The sequence below is a fragment of the Cuculus canorus genome, chromosome 3 (genome assembly GCF_017976375.1).
Source record: "Cuculus canorus isolate bCucCan1 chromosome 3, bCucCan1.pri, whole genome shotgun sequence".
NCBI lineage: Eukaryota > Metazoa > Chordata > Aves > Cuculiformes > Cuculidae > Cuculus > Cuculus canorus.
In genome coordinates, this window is record NC_071403.1 from 100,959,069 (window position 1) to 100,974,203 (window position 15,135).

The window sequence follows — 15,135 nt, forward strand, 5'->3', positions numbered from 1 at the left end:
CACAAGAGCAGAACAGAGGGGCAAAAATCATCTCCCTTGACCTGCTGGCCACGCTTCTTGTGATGCAGCCCAGGACACGGTTGGCCTTCTGGGTTGCGAGTGCACACTGCTGGCTCATGTTGAGCTTCTCATTAATCAGCACCCACAAGTCCTTCTCCACAGAGCTGCTTTCAATCACATCATCCCCCATTCTGTATTGAAACCACAGATTGCCCTGGCCCAGGTGTAGGACCTGGCACTTGATCTTGTTGAACCTCCTGAGATTCACACAGGCCCACTTCTCCAGCTTGTCCAGGTCCCTCTGGATGCACATCCTGCCCTTCCAGTGTGGCAACTGCTTCCAGTGTGACATTCAGCTTGGTGTCATCTGCAAACTTGCTGAGGGTTTACTCGATCTATATCACTGATCTGTATCATTGATGAAGATATTAAACATCACTATGGTCAGTCCCATATTTGGTTACATGCTCCATAGACATGTTTTGATGATTCAAAGTAAGTTGCAGTAGCAAAATGGCACCAATCAACTGTAAGGTAATTTATATCACCTAGAAGTCATGACTAGAGGGGTGGGGAAGAGTATAACAATACCCTGCACATTGAAACTTCAATCAGAAAGCAAATCAATACCAAGGGTGTAAAATGCTTTGGATTGAATGATGAATCACCAGGGTTCCCCTGCCTACTGAAATCTGTGATGCAGAAAGCCAACAGATTTTTACTCTGCAACTAGGGAGCTTTGAGATGGGCTATATACACACTTAGATGCTCAAACTATAGACCTGATAGAATATGTAGTATAGGAGTCCTCCTTATTAAAGTTGAAATCTACTCCAATATACTTTTGTGTGCGTGTGTCATCTCTCTTTACAATGAGGAAGAAAAGTTCTAGCCCTAAAAAAAGACCCCAAACTCAAATGTTGCCTCACATATGGCTTCTAAAGCCAAAGGCAATCTAAGCAGTAACTCAGACCATAACTTCAGACTTTTCACGATATGTTTTCAGAAGCCTTATTTTAGCAGTATGTAGAAAGTATCTGGAAGCTGTGACCTGAAACCTGAAAGAGCACAGAAGTTCATAATGATTGCTGACATCTGCTTAACCTCACACCTCTATTTCTGTTCCTGCTACAGCTATGACTGTCACCAATTTTAATCAGTGTCACAACCTTTCATACTAAATCTAGAACTTAGAAAACTTCAACTTCCATCTGTAAGCATGGGCAGTAGCAGGAAAAACTGTGGCTGAGGGGAAGAGAGAAAAAAGGTATGGCAAAAAATTTGACTTTCTGTGTGTATTTATCAGCATGACCTGTCTTTAACCCAAACACTATGGTTAATAGGTTTCCTGTAGCCATCATGTGATTAGAGAGCTCTTGCACCTGTTAGCATATTTAGGCATATATTTTTGTGTTAACGGCCAGTGTCTCTTTCTAAATAAGCCACGACTACATTTTAAATCGCTTAAGTCAACTTCCTCAAGCAACCACAAAGTGAGAGGTTCTCATGGGAAAAAAAAAATAAAGAAAAAAAATGTTCTGCTAGGCATCAGTTTTCAGTTCAGAAAACCTCAATTAAACCTACAAATTATTTTATCAGAAGAAGGAAAATGAAATTAGAAGCTACCTGATCAAAACACAGAATAATAAATATAGAGTGGAATAATAGGATCACAGGTAGAAAAATACCTTTATCTATATTTTATCTTCACCTTGAAGTATTGTTGCTTTACCCAGATTATCCTAGATAACAATTGCTCCAAGGGTAAACATTGTAGTATGAGTCCACAACTGCTTAGAACAATATAACCGATTCCCACTCGGGGAGAGAACAGAAGGCTTCAGGCGCAGGACGCCTCACAGAGTACCTCTATCTGCTCTCTTATATGTTGGCACCTGGAAAATAACCTCAGTAAAAAAAAAAATTAAAGGTTTTTTAGGGGTTTTAATGATTTCTTTGTTATTTATTTATTACTTTAAGAAACAGCAGAGCTGTTCCTTCTTTCACTTGAGCCTGAAAACACTATCATTAATAAAGTATTCTCCTTCCAGGTTACATTTCAGAGCTAAATGTTCTTACTGCAATTTATTCTACTCCCCAGTTAACTCATATTTTGATCTAGCCCTCATCTCTACTCTTTCCTTTTTCAGGGCTTCTTGAAGAGGCAGAGTCCCTGTCTGCACAGCACACCAGTTCCTTTCCCACCAAAGGTGGTTGGGGGGGAGCTGTGTCTAGGAAGGTTTTCACTTCAAGACACCAGTTATTAGTCACACAAGGGTTTATTGACTGCAGTTAGGCTTTCTATGTACTGATACACACACGCATACAAAGTGCTATCAGGGAAAGTCCTTCCAGTTACGAGGCAGTCACTGTGACAGTGAGAAAGCGTGTTTGTTTGTGACCATAGGTACAGTGACCTGGAAACAGCTTTAAGATTCTTAATCATTCAGAGTTTCATATGAGGGAATAAATGGGAACAATAGTCCAATATAAAATACTACAACACTGACAGTACTAATTCAACTGTATTAGTGGGTTGCATAAAACAAATTTTTCTGGAATAGTTATGGCTGTGCAATTTTTTCAGCATGGACAAGACCCCAGATACTATCCGATTATCTGATTCTGGCTTGCAGTTAACTAATCCCTTTGTATTTCTACACCTAGCTCAAGCACAAGCTCCGACCAGCCACAGCCCTTTGCTCTGCCTTCTTAAATTAGAGCAAATGCTTCTTCATAAAAGGCTGCTCTGTGCTAAACACACAACCACCACTCAGCATAGCACAGAGGAGAAACTCACGAATTGTGCCTGTATTCCAGCTTGCTTTTTATTTGCAAGAGAAGCCATTTCTGCAAAAGTTGAGGGTGGAGAGTAAGACTTGCTTTCAGGTCTGACATTTGCCCAGACCGACAAGAAGGCTGGTAGCTTATAGAAGAATTAGGTAGCTAAATTATTCAGGTGTAGAGGAGGAAACCTGCTAGTTTTCGCCTTACTACAGACAGCAGCCCAACAAATAACTAGTGGTATAAGCAACCTAACTTGCCACAAGGACAAAACCAGGAGTTTGTTACCCACATCATCATCATCAGATAAAGCCCTTCAATTTTTGTGCAGAAATTGTGTTAACTTTCATAAATGTCTATCTCATCTTCCCATGAAGCCATTCACTTCCCTATATCATTACTGCCTCTATAACACACGAGTGACAACCAAGATGTGTTTATGTTGCCTCGGGGTTTATTGCTTGATTTCTGGTTTTGAAGTTGCCGTATCTGCTCTGCGTACTAATTATGGTTTTGTACTTACAGTTTGAAGAACTATGTTTAAAAAAAATAGTTAGAAAGAGATGGATCACTAATACAGAAAAGTAGCTGCGTGGTTTAGCCTTCGGTTTTGCTATATGGTTTTGACAAGGATGATGCATGTGTTTCTCAGGCGTTAAGCATATTGGGTGGCCATGAATTAGGCAGCTACAGATTTCACGTTTCCTGCTTACTCCCATTTTCCCTAGCCATTTAGAAGTTAAAAACAAAACCTCAGGAGTATTAAAACTCCAAAACAAGTCCATATTAAGGACTCATAAAAAGAGATACCCTGCTCGGGCCCCTCTTAGGGCTGCCTCAGCAGGCTCTCAGCTCCAGTGTCCAGGAATGAAATCAAGATGGGTCAGTATTAGAGCACCTTTTGGGTCGAGAGGGCTTGCTGTCCAGGTGTATGGGACACATTATGGGTAGTGCAGGAAAAGCATTTTGGGATGGCACAAGACTTACTACAGGATGTTTAGGGAAGGCACCAGAGATGGAGAAAGGGATGGATTTAGGTGATTTTGAGATGAACAAGTGTGGGGAAAACAGGGATATAATGGGATATAAAAAGTTGGTCCCATGTAACCAGTTGGCTGTTTGGTACGCTTTTCTGGACACACCCTGCCCTGTTGTCTTATTAAATTCATTTCTAACTCTTTTTCTGGGTAAGGGATTAGCTAGTCATCACACATGTGTGTGTATGGGGTCTGAGTTCAGCTATTGGAGTCAGACCATGGGTGGGAGGGTCCGTGTGTCTGTGGAGTGAGTGCAGGTGCGTGAGTGAGTGTGCAAATGCTGGCAAAGAGGGAGCTGAACTAGCCGGTGAGGTTAACTGCCCTGGGAGCCAGAGGTGACCTTAGGGACAAGAACGCAGGAAGCTGGCTACTAGAGACCAGAGCTGCAGCAAATATATGTACATATTTTATTTTTTTTTCCTGTAGCCCCTCACTGGAGGACCTCTATCTTGCTCAGCCTTCTCTAGGGGAACAGGATGCTGCCTTTGCTACTGCCTGGGAATACATTGTCAGCCTCACTGCTGGCTGGACCTGGGGATGCAGCAGCCTCGCTTGTTTCAGATCACTGGTAATCTATTTTCCCCTAACAAAGTACTCTTATCAGAATTATTACTTTCACATAAATTGCTGTCACTACTCCATATCACAAGTATATTTCATAATGTACTCTAATTGTCAAAAGAGACCTATACTCAATTATTATTTCAGCATCCTACCTTCTCAAGTCCATCTGACCTTTAAAAAAGATGCAGTGGGTACTATATTAATAATTCTCTGGAATTTAGATCAAGGCAATTTAACTGATGAAAGCGTAACTTAACAGTCATGACAGAAAGAACCATCTATTTTTTTAGAGGATAAAGAGTAAATGTGTTTGCTGCTCATAGGCAAATTCCTCACTGGGATCATAACGGATCTCCCTCTCTCCTTATTTATCCACCATCAGATTTTAAGTGCCACAGCCCTTCAGAGGTGAGGAGAAGTAGACATTCAAGACCAAACAGCCTGAGAAAACTCTTCCTGAAGAGTGTGCAGGCTACATAAACAGGAAAGGAAACACAGGCAGGGAGAGGCGGAGTGCCCTTCCCCAGGTCATAAGCCAGGTCCTTGACAATGCCAGAAATAGAGCTCTGGCTTCCTGAGCCCCCTCCATCCCAAAGCACACCTGGTCTCCCACACAGTTAGGCTGCAGACACCACTCTTGTGTCACACAAGGTGCAGACACCCCTTCAGACATCAGTGTATCTGGAGAACAGAGCAGCAGCAACCTCACAGGAGCGACACCTTTACTCTTTTCAGGAACTGAAATTTCTGCAGAAATAATTTGGCCAGGAGCTATTACACAGCAATAGCGATATTTTAATATTTTCCACTCCAAATCAATTGTCTACCCTTTTCTGGATAGCATTTAAGGGATTTGCTTTGCACTATAAATTCATAGTTTCCCCTCCCACGTAAGAGGCTATTTTTCTCGCTGTTCAGCATCGCCACAGAGTCTACTTATATGGCTGCTAAGAAAAACTCCTATTTTAAACACTAATAAAACAGAAAACATACGTGCAAGAAGAAATCCCTCTAACTAGACATATACCAAAAAATCCCCCCCAAACCAACAAACCAAACCAGAATCTAAGCACTACTGTATCTCCTTGCCTCCAAACAGTGTAGGCATTTCACCTTGGAAGTGATTCTTAGCTAAGCAACTGATTGGAAGTACAGAAATATTCATTCTCTACATATACAGTGTGATGACAACTGCAGTGTCTGAAATGATTGCTGGCGTCACAAGCCTGTTGACCCAAAGACAAAATTCACCAGGTAAGAATCAGATCAGAATTTCCTCTTCTAGGCCCTTTCCTAAGAGATGTATGGCAGCGCTTGGGTTCATTAAGTAATTCACAAAATCAAAGTTGCAGGCGATGGTGTCTGATCCAAGAGCAGCATCTGCATCGTTCCCACCCGGCATCATACATACTCCATAACCCCAGGCCCATTTGGCTGCATTAACACAATAATAAGTAGGTGGTTTAGTTTCAGTTTTCTTATTTTTACTGCAGCAGAAGGATTTGGAAGAGGGTTTGAATTGTTACCTAAGGATATTTTATATACAGTTTGTTCTTAAGATTCTGGTCTTCCTCCTCTTCCAGAAGGAGCATGTGTCAGCTAAACAAAATTCTCCCTCCCTCTCTCTCCCAGGTTTGAGCTAATGACATATATGTTATTCAGTGATAGCATCGTTCAAGTACCAAAAAACATAACATTTGTGAGTGCACACTGCCTTGGCAAATACAGATGTGTACCATCACCACAGCAGCGTCACTAGGAGCACATCCTGCCTTATGCAATCCTGTGCCACTCTGCTTCTGCCCCTGCCTCCACCTCTCCTCATTTTCCCCTCATGCCTGAAGTGAATCCCCCTGTAGAGCCTTCAAGCCAGCCCTGGAGAAGGGAAGCCTGGGAGCAGACTGTACTCCCAATTGCTTCCCATGGCATTTTAGCCCCCTCATTCTCAAGGTTTAATTGTCAACGCTGGAGCTTTCCCAAGGTTCGTAGCAGAAGTAGTGCAGCCCAGTCTGCCATCGCCTGAGGAGATTAGGGCAGGGGGGAGAGGACAGCAAAGCACAGTTCTGTGCCCAGCCGCAGCCTTCCATCAGCTGAGGGAACGTGACCACAGATGTGCTTGGGTGGCTGCTGCCTGGGGAGGAGAGGGAAGGCTCCTCTTACCCCACCCCTGCTCCTGCAGAAGGGGACCTTCCTGGACACCACAAGGTAACACATCAGAAAGGGTCCCTATTTTGAGATGCATTACTTTTATTTGGCAAAATCTTGCCATTTTCCTCAAACATCAAGCTACACTGGGCCTGAAGAACGAAGAGCTGAATGTTCGATGATGCACATACAGCCTGGAGTAAACCAAAGTGAATTAATAATGCTACACCTGGACAGTTACTGCACATGCTGCCTATTACCAGGAGGCTGCGAGCCAAGGGCCATTAACCTCCAAGGCAGATCATTATTAGACCATAACACCCAACCTGTCATGTCTCATTGTTTCATTAACACGGTTCTGGAAAGCCTCTAACAAAGTCAGGGAAACTGTTTTCCTCAGAATTAGCAGAGATTACAAGATTTTCCACGTGGATACTGAAGAGAAGAAAAGGAAGTTTATTACAATAATTTTACGGGCATTAGAGATAACTGTGATAATTTTCCATCTGATCTAAAGCCTACTGAAGGCTGTAAACAGGCTCCTACTCTCCTTTGGAAACCGTGATTTTATTATTATAAATATGATTCTCCCTCACTCATTTCTTAAATTAAATTAGAAGTTGCCCAGTCCAGAAGAAACCTGTAACACATGTACCGAAGTATTTGCATGGCTGACAAGCTTTGCTTTGGATCTTCATAAAAGGCATATAATTATGTTTAATGCAATTTATTTGTTATTCAAGAAATAAGCTTTGATCCAAACATCTTTACAACAGGGATCCAAAGAAACTAAAAGACCAGTCTATTTTAAAGCAATGTGCATTTAACATTCATTTTTTTTATCTGATTAGGAAACTTATATTTCTATAATCTACTAGAGGATAACAAAGAAAAAAGTTGTACTTGCATAACTTTATTAATGTCTCATAGCTTATAGCTGGACTAGTTTGTTGTTGCATTGTGGTTTGTTTACTTTGGTTTCTTTTCTTTTTTTTTTTTTTTTTTTTTAAAGGGATGTTCTCATTTAATTCAAATCAAAAATCTTTAGGACAAAATTACAGACCACTCCATTGCCCCCAAAAGCTTAGGTAGCACCTAAGCAAGTAGGTTTCTAGTGTTTCAATGGGTCCCAAATGCCAGCTGACAAAAATAAACAGAAATTTAACCATGAAAAAAAAAGGAGAGTTTAAAAACTTTAATAACTTTAATGGAAACAACTTAATGAATTACTTTAATACAGCAGCAGTTTTCCTGCATTTAAATAAGTCCGCAATGTTCTTCTGTCCACAGGGAAGGATATAATTACCTGGGTTTTGAGGGGTTTTTTTTGTTTCTTATTCTCTTTCTTTCTCTCTTTCTTTCCTTTTTTTTTGGTTTAATCATGACATGAGCAAAACAAATGCTCCAGAATGTGAACAGTTTGAAAAAGAAAAAAGAGAGAGAGAGAAAAGAAAAACAAAGAAATAAAAAACTTCTCTCATAGAAACATTTGTGCTTTTTCCCCTGCCAAATGCCTCCAGGAAACTTTCTGTGGGAGTTGGGATAGTCATCTTCCAGAATCTGGCCCCTAGTGAAGAACTGCAGCATTCCAAGCCAAGACGACCAGGCAACATAAAAACGGGAAGCAAGTTCTACACTGATTGTGAAATAATCCAGATCATCTAATTTCCTATTACGCATGTGAACTACTTCTTTAAAAGGCAGAAAGTTACTTAGAAGTTGCGATCACTTAAAAGGAAAGAAAACCTTTAAAGGCCATACTAATTTGACTTTCAAACTAGTTCTTATCCTCGTGAAAATTAGTTATTGTGGTATTTAAAAAAATCACAACATCCATAGTGGATGGGACCATCTTTTGGCCCCATCAGTCTCTGCAGCCTAGGTTTGCCCATTTCTGACACTGGCAAATACCAGATGCTTGGGGAAAAATACAAGACTAGTGTACACACATTTTAACAGCTCATCAGATTACTCTGCCAGGGTCAACGCAATTTACAGGTCTACCACAAGGCTCCTTAAATCCAAAACTCTTGAACCCACATGAAGTTCTAGCACCTCTAGGCTGTGCTCAACAGCTTAAATGATGTTATAAGCCACCACCTGTCACTTTAAAACCCAAACCCACTAAAATTTTTCACATCCCCTGGATCTCAGATTAGAAAACAACTAATTCCTTTTCAAATTTTCCATCCCTGTGGCATCAACAGACTCTGTCCAGCCTTTCTCTGTGGCTTCTTTCCCAAGAAAGGAATTACCAAGCCGATCTGCTGCTAGAATAGAAGCTGTTCAATGACTTTCGCAATCACTGCTGCTCTCATCTGGATGTTCTATAGATCTAACCCACCTTCTCTGATGTGGAGTTGCCCTCAGCCCTTTCCTGCGCTGTTGTCTTTTGACTACTTATCTCTTAGTGTGAAGCCTCAAGGCACAGCAGAACCAAAGGCTCTTCCAAAAATGAGTAGCGAGGAGAGAATCTGGATTTTGCATTCATCAGTTCCTCAGGGTCTCACAGACAAATGCAACCAATTAAACAAAAAAAGTCAAACAACAACCAAACAACACAACAACCAAAACCTAGGTTTTCATTCTAAGTCATAAAATTTAGAGTGAAGGCAAGTCAGATTTGTTAACCAATGAATAGGTTTTTTAAAAAGAGAAGACAGTCATAGAACAGACTCACTGCTATAAACAGCTTACTTAAAAAAATAGAAATCTAATGGTACCATGCTAGTTTTGAATTATTATTCATATGAAGATACTTTTATTCCAATGACACTGGCATGGAAATTTTCATGCTGTAAAAACATGGCTATTTTAGAGTGCCTGCATGGTAGAAAAGGTCAGCCTCAGGGAATTTGTCTATAGAATACCCTTAATAATTTCACCCTACTTCAAAAAGGGCCTGAAATATAATTGTTGGGATTTTAAGTGTTGGAGATCCATTCTGGAGAGTCTGCTCTTTATTTGTTTTTAAACAACCACACACATGCCTTTGAGAGTGTCCCAAGAGGTAAACGTGGGTTTCATTCCCCAAATGGAAGGACAGAATTAGCTACATCTTCAGACATTTTCCACTCCTTTCCTTAGATTCATTGAGCTCTCCAGGGAAAAGACTACAAAAGTATATGAGGAAATCATGTGTATAAGGATGTGATGGGGGTTGGGGGTGGAAACATCAGAGTATGAACTACATTCCCTCTCATCCTGTGATAGCCACTGGCTGGATCTTACAGGAGGACACAAGCTTGTTGCTGCCACCAGACCCAGCAGTGGCTCAGGAAAAACTTTGCCTTTGGAGCCGTAGAGTCCAGGCAGGGAAGTAAAATACAGCTTCACAAGAACAAGATGGGTAAGCAGAGAGTGCCAGCTTCATAGGGTCTGAATCATGACACAGAGACAGCTTTGGGTCCTTCAAATCTGACCCCAAACTGAGCAAACACTGAAAAAGTCAGGAAGTTCTGCTTACAACTGGAGAGTGCAGGTCCGGGCCTTTGGCACAGTGTTTGGGGAACAACATTTTAAAAAGCTATGGAAGCCCAACCAGAGATGCAGAGATGAAGCATTCACAGCATGCATTCTAACAATTTCTGTTTACACAGCTTAGGAAAAAAACCTAACTAAATGTAATTCCTTTTTTTTTTTTTTTTTTTGTGGGAATCTGCTCTGGTTTAACTCAAAGGTCACTTTTAAGTCTGTGTACATTTACAATGCTGGACAAATATTTGTCAAATATACAGGCTGCTGCTGTCGTTTGAAAGATAGAGGTTATGGAGGAGGAGGGGAGGAAAAACAACCGATGCAGGACACAAAACTTAATGAACCTGAAGGAAAAGGATCCATCAGCCAAAGCAACACATTCCTGCTAGCAGACACTGCCACCTGTTGGAGAACAGCTTCGGAGGCCGAGCAGAAAAGAGGATGGTCCATCTTTTCCATAAATTTTCAGTCTTGGTTCTATACTTCCCTTTATGTCAAAAGAGTCAAACAGTTTTAATTTTTAAGCTAACTTCCAGCACAGAAAAAAAGGATATTTACAAAAGGATCCCTAAACGAGTTTGCTTGGTTTTTTCCTCAGTTTCTTAAAAAGCAAGATATACTTTTACAGTCCGTTTATCTTGACTGTTTCTACTATTTTGGAACTTGTTAGCCAATTTCAATCAAATTTTACACAGAAGAAATCTCTCTGATAACATCATCTCAACTTGTTTCCTGAAAATTAGCAGCTGAGAAGATTACCCATGTTCAAATCCATGCTTCATTTTGAGAGACTGAAGGAGGAACTTGGCTATGACTCTTCTCGGCTGATAGCAGCCCGTCAACCAGTATGGATGTGGGTTTCCACTAGTCACTGCAAATAGTCTTTCTTACTCCAGACCACTGTGCTGACCTCAGATACGCAAGGACAGGACAGAGGAGGCTCATTGCGGTAGAAAATGGATCACAGGTCCATTGGATGCAAACATAATTGGCTCTGCTACTCTTTTGGTGGCTTGTCTTGCCAATACAAAGAGACAGAGCCCACAATAAAACTAAATACTTTCCACTCTTTGGAAGTGTTTTGTATATATCATGCATGAAACAAAATTACAAAAGATACTGGCTTAGAGTTTTCCAATGTGTTTTATCTGAAGTCTGACACCAAACTAGTTAATCAGATTTAAAGAAAAAAAAAAATCTATCTATAATGCAATAAAACTGAGCTATTGTTAAAAAAAATCTTACCACATCTGTTGAGACAGAAACAACAGATTCTGTTATTTTCGCTGTCCTTTTTGCCCTTCTTACCAGAGGAGGGTTTGGGTTTATTCTCCCTTTTTAAACAAGCTCCCCAGTTTCAATTCCACTTTGACAGAGGCAGAGATATCGGGTTCTTGGAAGAGTCCTGACTATAGGTGTACAAAGACAGCCTCAATACCTACTTCGTGGAGGGCCAGGCTGCAGCCAGAGCTCAGCCACACCATTAGACACAAGGGGCTGCGCAGGAAGCCAGATGTCAGTCAGCAGCTACAAAAATCTGCAGTTGCACACTGCTGCCTGCTATGACTGGTGAGCATTTTATCTCACAGTGCAGTTTGTAGCTGCAACCCGTTGTGAAATCCCTCTTCTGATCTGCCTTTTTCTGTTTTTATGAAAAAGTCTCCGCACTGACATTGGATCTCCCTCCATCTCTCAGACAGGGAACTGTGCAGTTTCATATCATGCCAGAAAACTTCTGTACAGCCGCTGGGGGCAGTGATGCCAAGGGGTAGGTTTCAAAGAAGCCTGCCCATCGCTGGCCAGTTGAACTACTTTCCAACCTTATAGGATGCTCTCTACCATCACCATAAAGAAGACTGTGAGGACATTGCCTTCATAAGGTCAGAAGCATTTATATGTTGCCCTTGTACAGCAAAAGGGAATAAGGCAAGAGACAGTCATTCAATGTCTCTCCCAGAACAATCTTTCCCAGTAAGCCTTCCCTTCCACCCAGCTGTCTTTGCTAGGCTGGTACTTCTTTGTCATCTCTCTCTTGCACCCCATCCCCATCTGCATTTGTGCAAAACTGGATCTTGATGTGAAGAGCAGTGGAGACTGAAACGTTAATAACTCCAAAGAGAGTTACTGGGGCTGTGAATGAAAAATGACAGAGAAGAAGTTGCAATGAGTGTCACACATGAGATTCAGTGCTGGAAGGGGCAGAGTAAAATGTTAATTGTACAGTATACGAAATTTTGCTTTCAGGGGCCATGTCTCCTCCTTCCTTCCTTCTTAGCTTATTTGAAAAGCAGGAGCAGCAGCATGTTAAGCTGCAGAGGATGCTGGAGAAAGGAAGACTTTGACGTAGTCATATCAGAGACAGCACCCTCAGCAAGGCAGACGCTAAGAGACACCGTGGTCTTTCTCTGCTGATGATGTTCCTCTCCAGCAAGAAAGGTGAGACAAGAGAATATATCGAGCCTTATGCCTTAGCTGAAAAATGCTGGAACCTCACTGGTTAGAAGCTACGAGCCCAGGATCTGAAAATGTCAGAAGAACACCACATATCTCTAAATCAGTACAGGCTGTACTAGTCTTTAAATGCAGTAAGATGTGTTAAACATCACAGATAACTGACTAGCTAGTTATTTCAATCTTCTGTGGTGAAATACGACAGTAGCTACACTCAGCTGAAGTTCACAGATAAATTCAAAACCCAAGCCGAATCTTGCAACAGCTATTCTAGATTGGATCCAATCAGAACAGCACTTGTTACAATTCTGTTGGCAGCCAGGGATCAGAAGAACAACTGATCTGAAACTATTTATCCTGCTTCAGCTTAAAGTCTGAAGCATCTTAGGGAAGGATGCTCTTAAAACTCCTGTTGTTAGAGTGGCTACTATTCAGCATCTCTGAATTAAGGCTTGAACACAAAATAATTTTCCACTCCCTGCAGATTCAAAAAAAACTTGCTCCCACCTACCAGGGGAGAATGTTCTCAAATGTCATCTTGTGCAAAGAGAACAAAAGCTGGACATTTTCTAGTCTTATTAGACAAAGGGATTGCTCACTGCACAAGAAGAACACAGAAGGTAATTTATTCCACCCTTGAAAAGCTAGTCTCATCAGAGACAGAAATTCAGAATAACTTTTTTTTTTTTTTCAGTTGACATCTTTAAAGAATGCTACAACTTTGGTGAGTCAACAAGAGTGAATCAATAATTTCATTTTCCTGGGAAAAGAAAAAGCATTACTCCTTTGGAATTTCTGTAGCAGAACCAAAAACAGATACTAATTCATTGAGCTGAAGAATGCTGTTTGGAATATATGACACCTAAAGGCTTGCCTGAATCCTTGTCCAGTCCAGATACTGACAGAAGAACATACTGGGGTGATGCTAAGTTTCCAGCATTCCATTAAGAAGTGACAAATAACATGATCCCAGTCAAGACAAGAAGTAATTTAGCCCTTTGCAGTTCTAACAACCTGAAGGCAGGTAGTCTCTCTCTGAGATGATGCCCCTGAAAACAAGTCAAGCAAAGCCAATTCAATCTATCATGGTCTTACTGAGCTGCCTATAGCACTGTTCCAGACTGCACTCTTCTGCAAGCCTTAGCATCTTTCATCTGCTGACTTGCTCTCAATGTCAATGGTATAGATGCCTTGGCCAGGAAAATGGATCATGGCAAGAATTTCTCCTCTGGCCTCAGGATATCTCATGAAATTGGCCAAAAATCAGGCTCCATGGGTTCATTCTTCTAAAATAAAATGGATAAACTCCTAAGCCAGTAGAAATGTCTAAACATGTTTTCTCCTTAAAACAAGTGGGAGACTGTGTCAGAGCCTTTATGGAAGTCCAGATAGATTATATCCATTGCTTTTCCTACGTCCAGTGATGTGGTCACCCCACTGTAGAAAGCCACTAGGTTGGTCAGGCAGTACTTGCCCTTGGTGAAGCCATGCTGGCTGTCTCGAATCACCTCCCTGTCCTCCACATGCTTTAGTGCGGCTTCTAGGAGGATCTGTTCCATGGTCTTCGCAGTCACAGACATGAGGCTGACAGGTCAGTAGTTCCCAGGGTCATCTTTTCTACCCTTTTTAAAGATGGGGACAATGTTACCCTTCTTCCAGTCACCAGGGACTTCTCCTGGTGGCCATGACTTTTCACCTAGAGTGGCTCGGCCACCACATCAGCCAATTCCCTCAGGACTCGGGATGCATCTCATCAGGTCCCATAGACTTACATACATTAGGGTTCCTCAGGTGGTCACAAACCTGAACTTCCCCTGCAGTGGGAGGGGCTTTACCTCAATGGTCCCTATCTTGTTGATGGGATATCATCCAGAGGGACCTGGACAGGCTAGGAGGTTCAACAAGGCCAAGGTCCTACACCTGGGTCTGGGCAATCTGTGGTTTCAATACAGGATGGGGGATGATGTGATTGAGAGCAGCCCTGCAGAGGACGACTTCAGGGCACTGATTGATGAGAAGCTTTAAATGAGCCAACGATGTTTGCTCACAGCCAGAAGGCCAACCATACCCTGTGCTGCATCAAAAGCAGCAGGTCGAGGGAAATTATTCTGCCCCTCTATTCCTCTCTTGTGAGACCTCATCTTGAATATTGTTTCAAGTTCTGGAATCCTCAACATAAGAGGGATATGGAACCATTGGAACAGGTCCAGAGAAGGGCTACAAAGGTGTTCAGAGGGCTGGAGCACCTTCCCTACGAGGACGGGCTGAGAGAGTTGGGACTGTTCAGCCTGGAGAAGTGAAGGCTCAGAGGAGACCTTATAGCCACCTTCCAGTACCTGAAGGGGCTGCAGGAAAGCTGGGGAAGGACTGTTCACAAAGGCTTGTAGTGATAGGATGAGGGGGAATAGCTATAAACTGGAGAGGGGCAGATTTAGACTGGACATAAGGAGGAAATTCTTCACAATGAGGGTGGTGAGGCACTGGCACAGGTTGCCCAGAGAAGCTGTGGCTGCCCCCTGTCTAGAATTTTTCAAAGGCCAGGTTGGATGGGGCCTTGGGCAGCCTGATCTAGTGGGAGGTGTCTCTGGCCATGACAGGGGGCTAGAACTGGATGATCTTTAAGGTCCCTTCCAAACCAAACCATTCTATTATTTGATTCATGAATATCTATCTAGAC

At 42.0% G+C, this 15,135-nt stretch overlaps 1 long non-coding RNA gene across 3 annotated transcripts; it reads left to right on the forward strand.

The window, feature by feature from the left end:
* The first annotated feature begins 1,128 nt into the window (after nt 1-1,128).
* Nucleotides 1,129-13,718, forward strand: LOC128851827 (uncharacterized). 3 transcript variants are annotated; one of them, XR_008449321.1, is made up of 4 exons: nt 1,129-1,267; nt 4,248-4,389; nt 5,485-5,639; nt 10,268-13,718. It is a non-coding gene; the product is annotated as an uncharacterized LOC128851827 (long non-coding RNA). The 3 variants fall into 3 exon arrangements; XR_008449320.1 differs by lacking the exon at nt 5,485-5,639 and having other exon boundaries at nt 10,268-12,443; nt 13,153-13,718; XR_008449319.1 differs by lacking the exon at nt 5,485-5,639.
* The last annotated feature ends 1,417 nt before the right edge of the window (nt 13,719-15,135 follow it).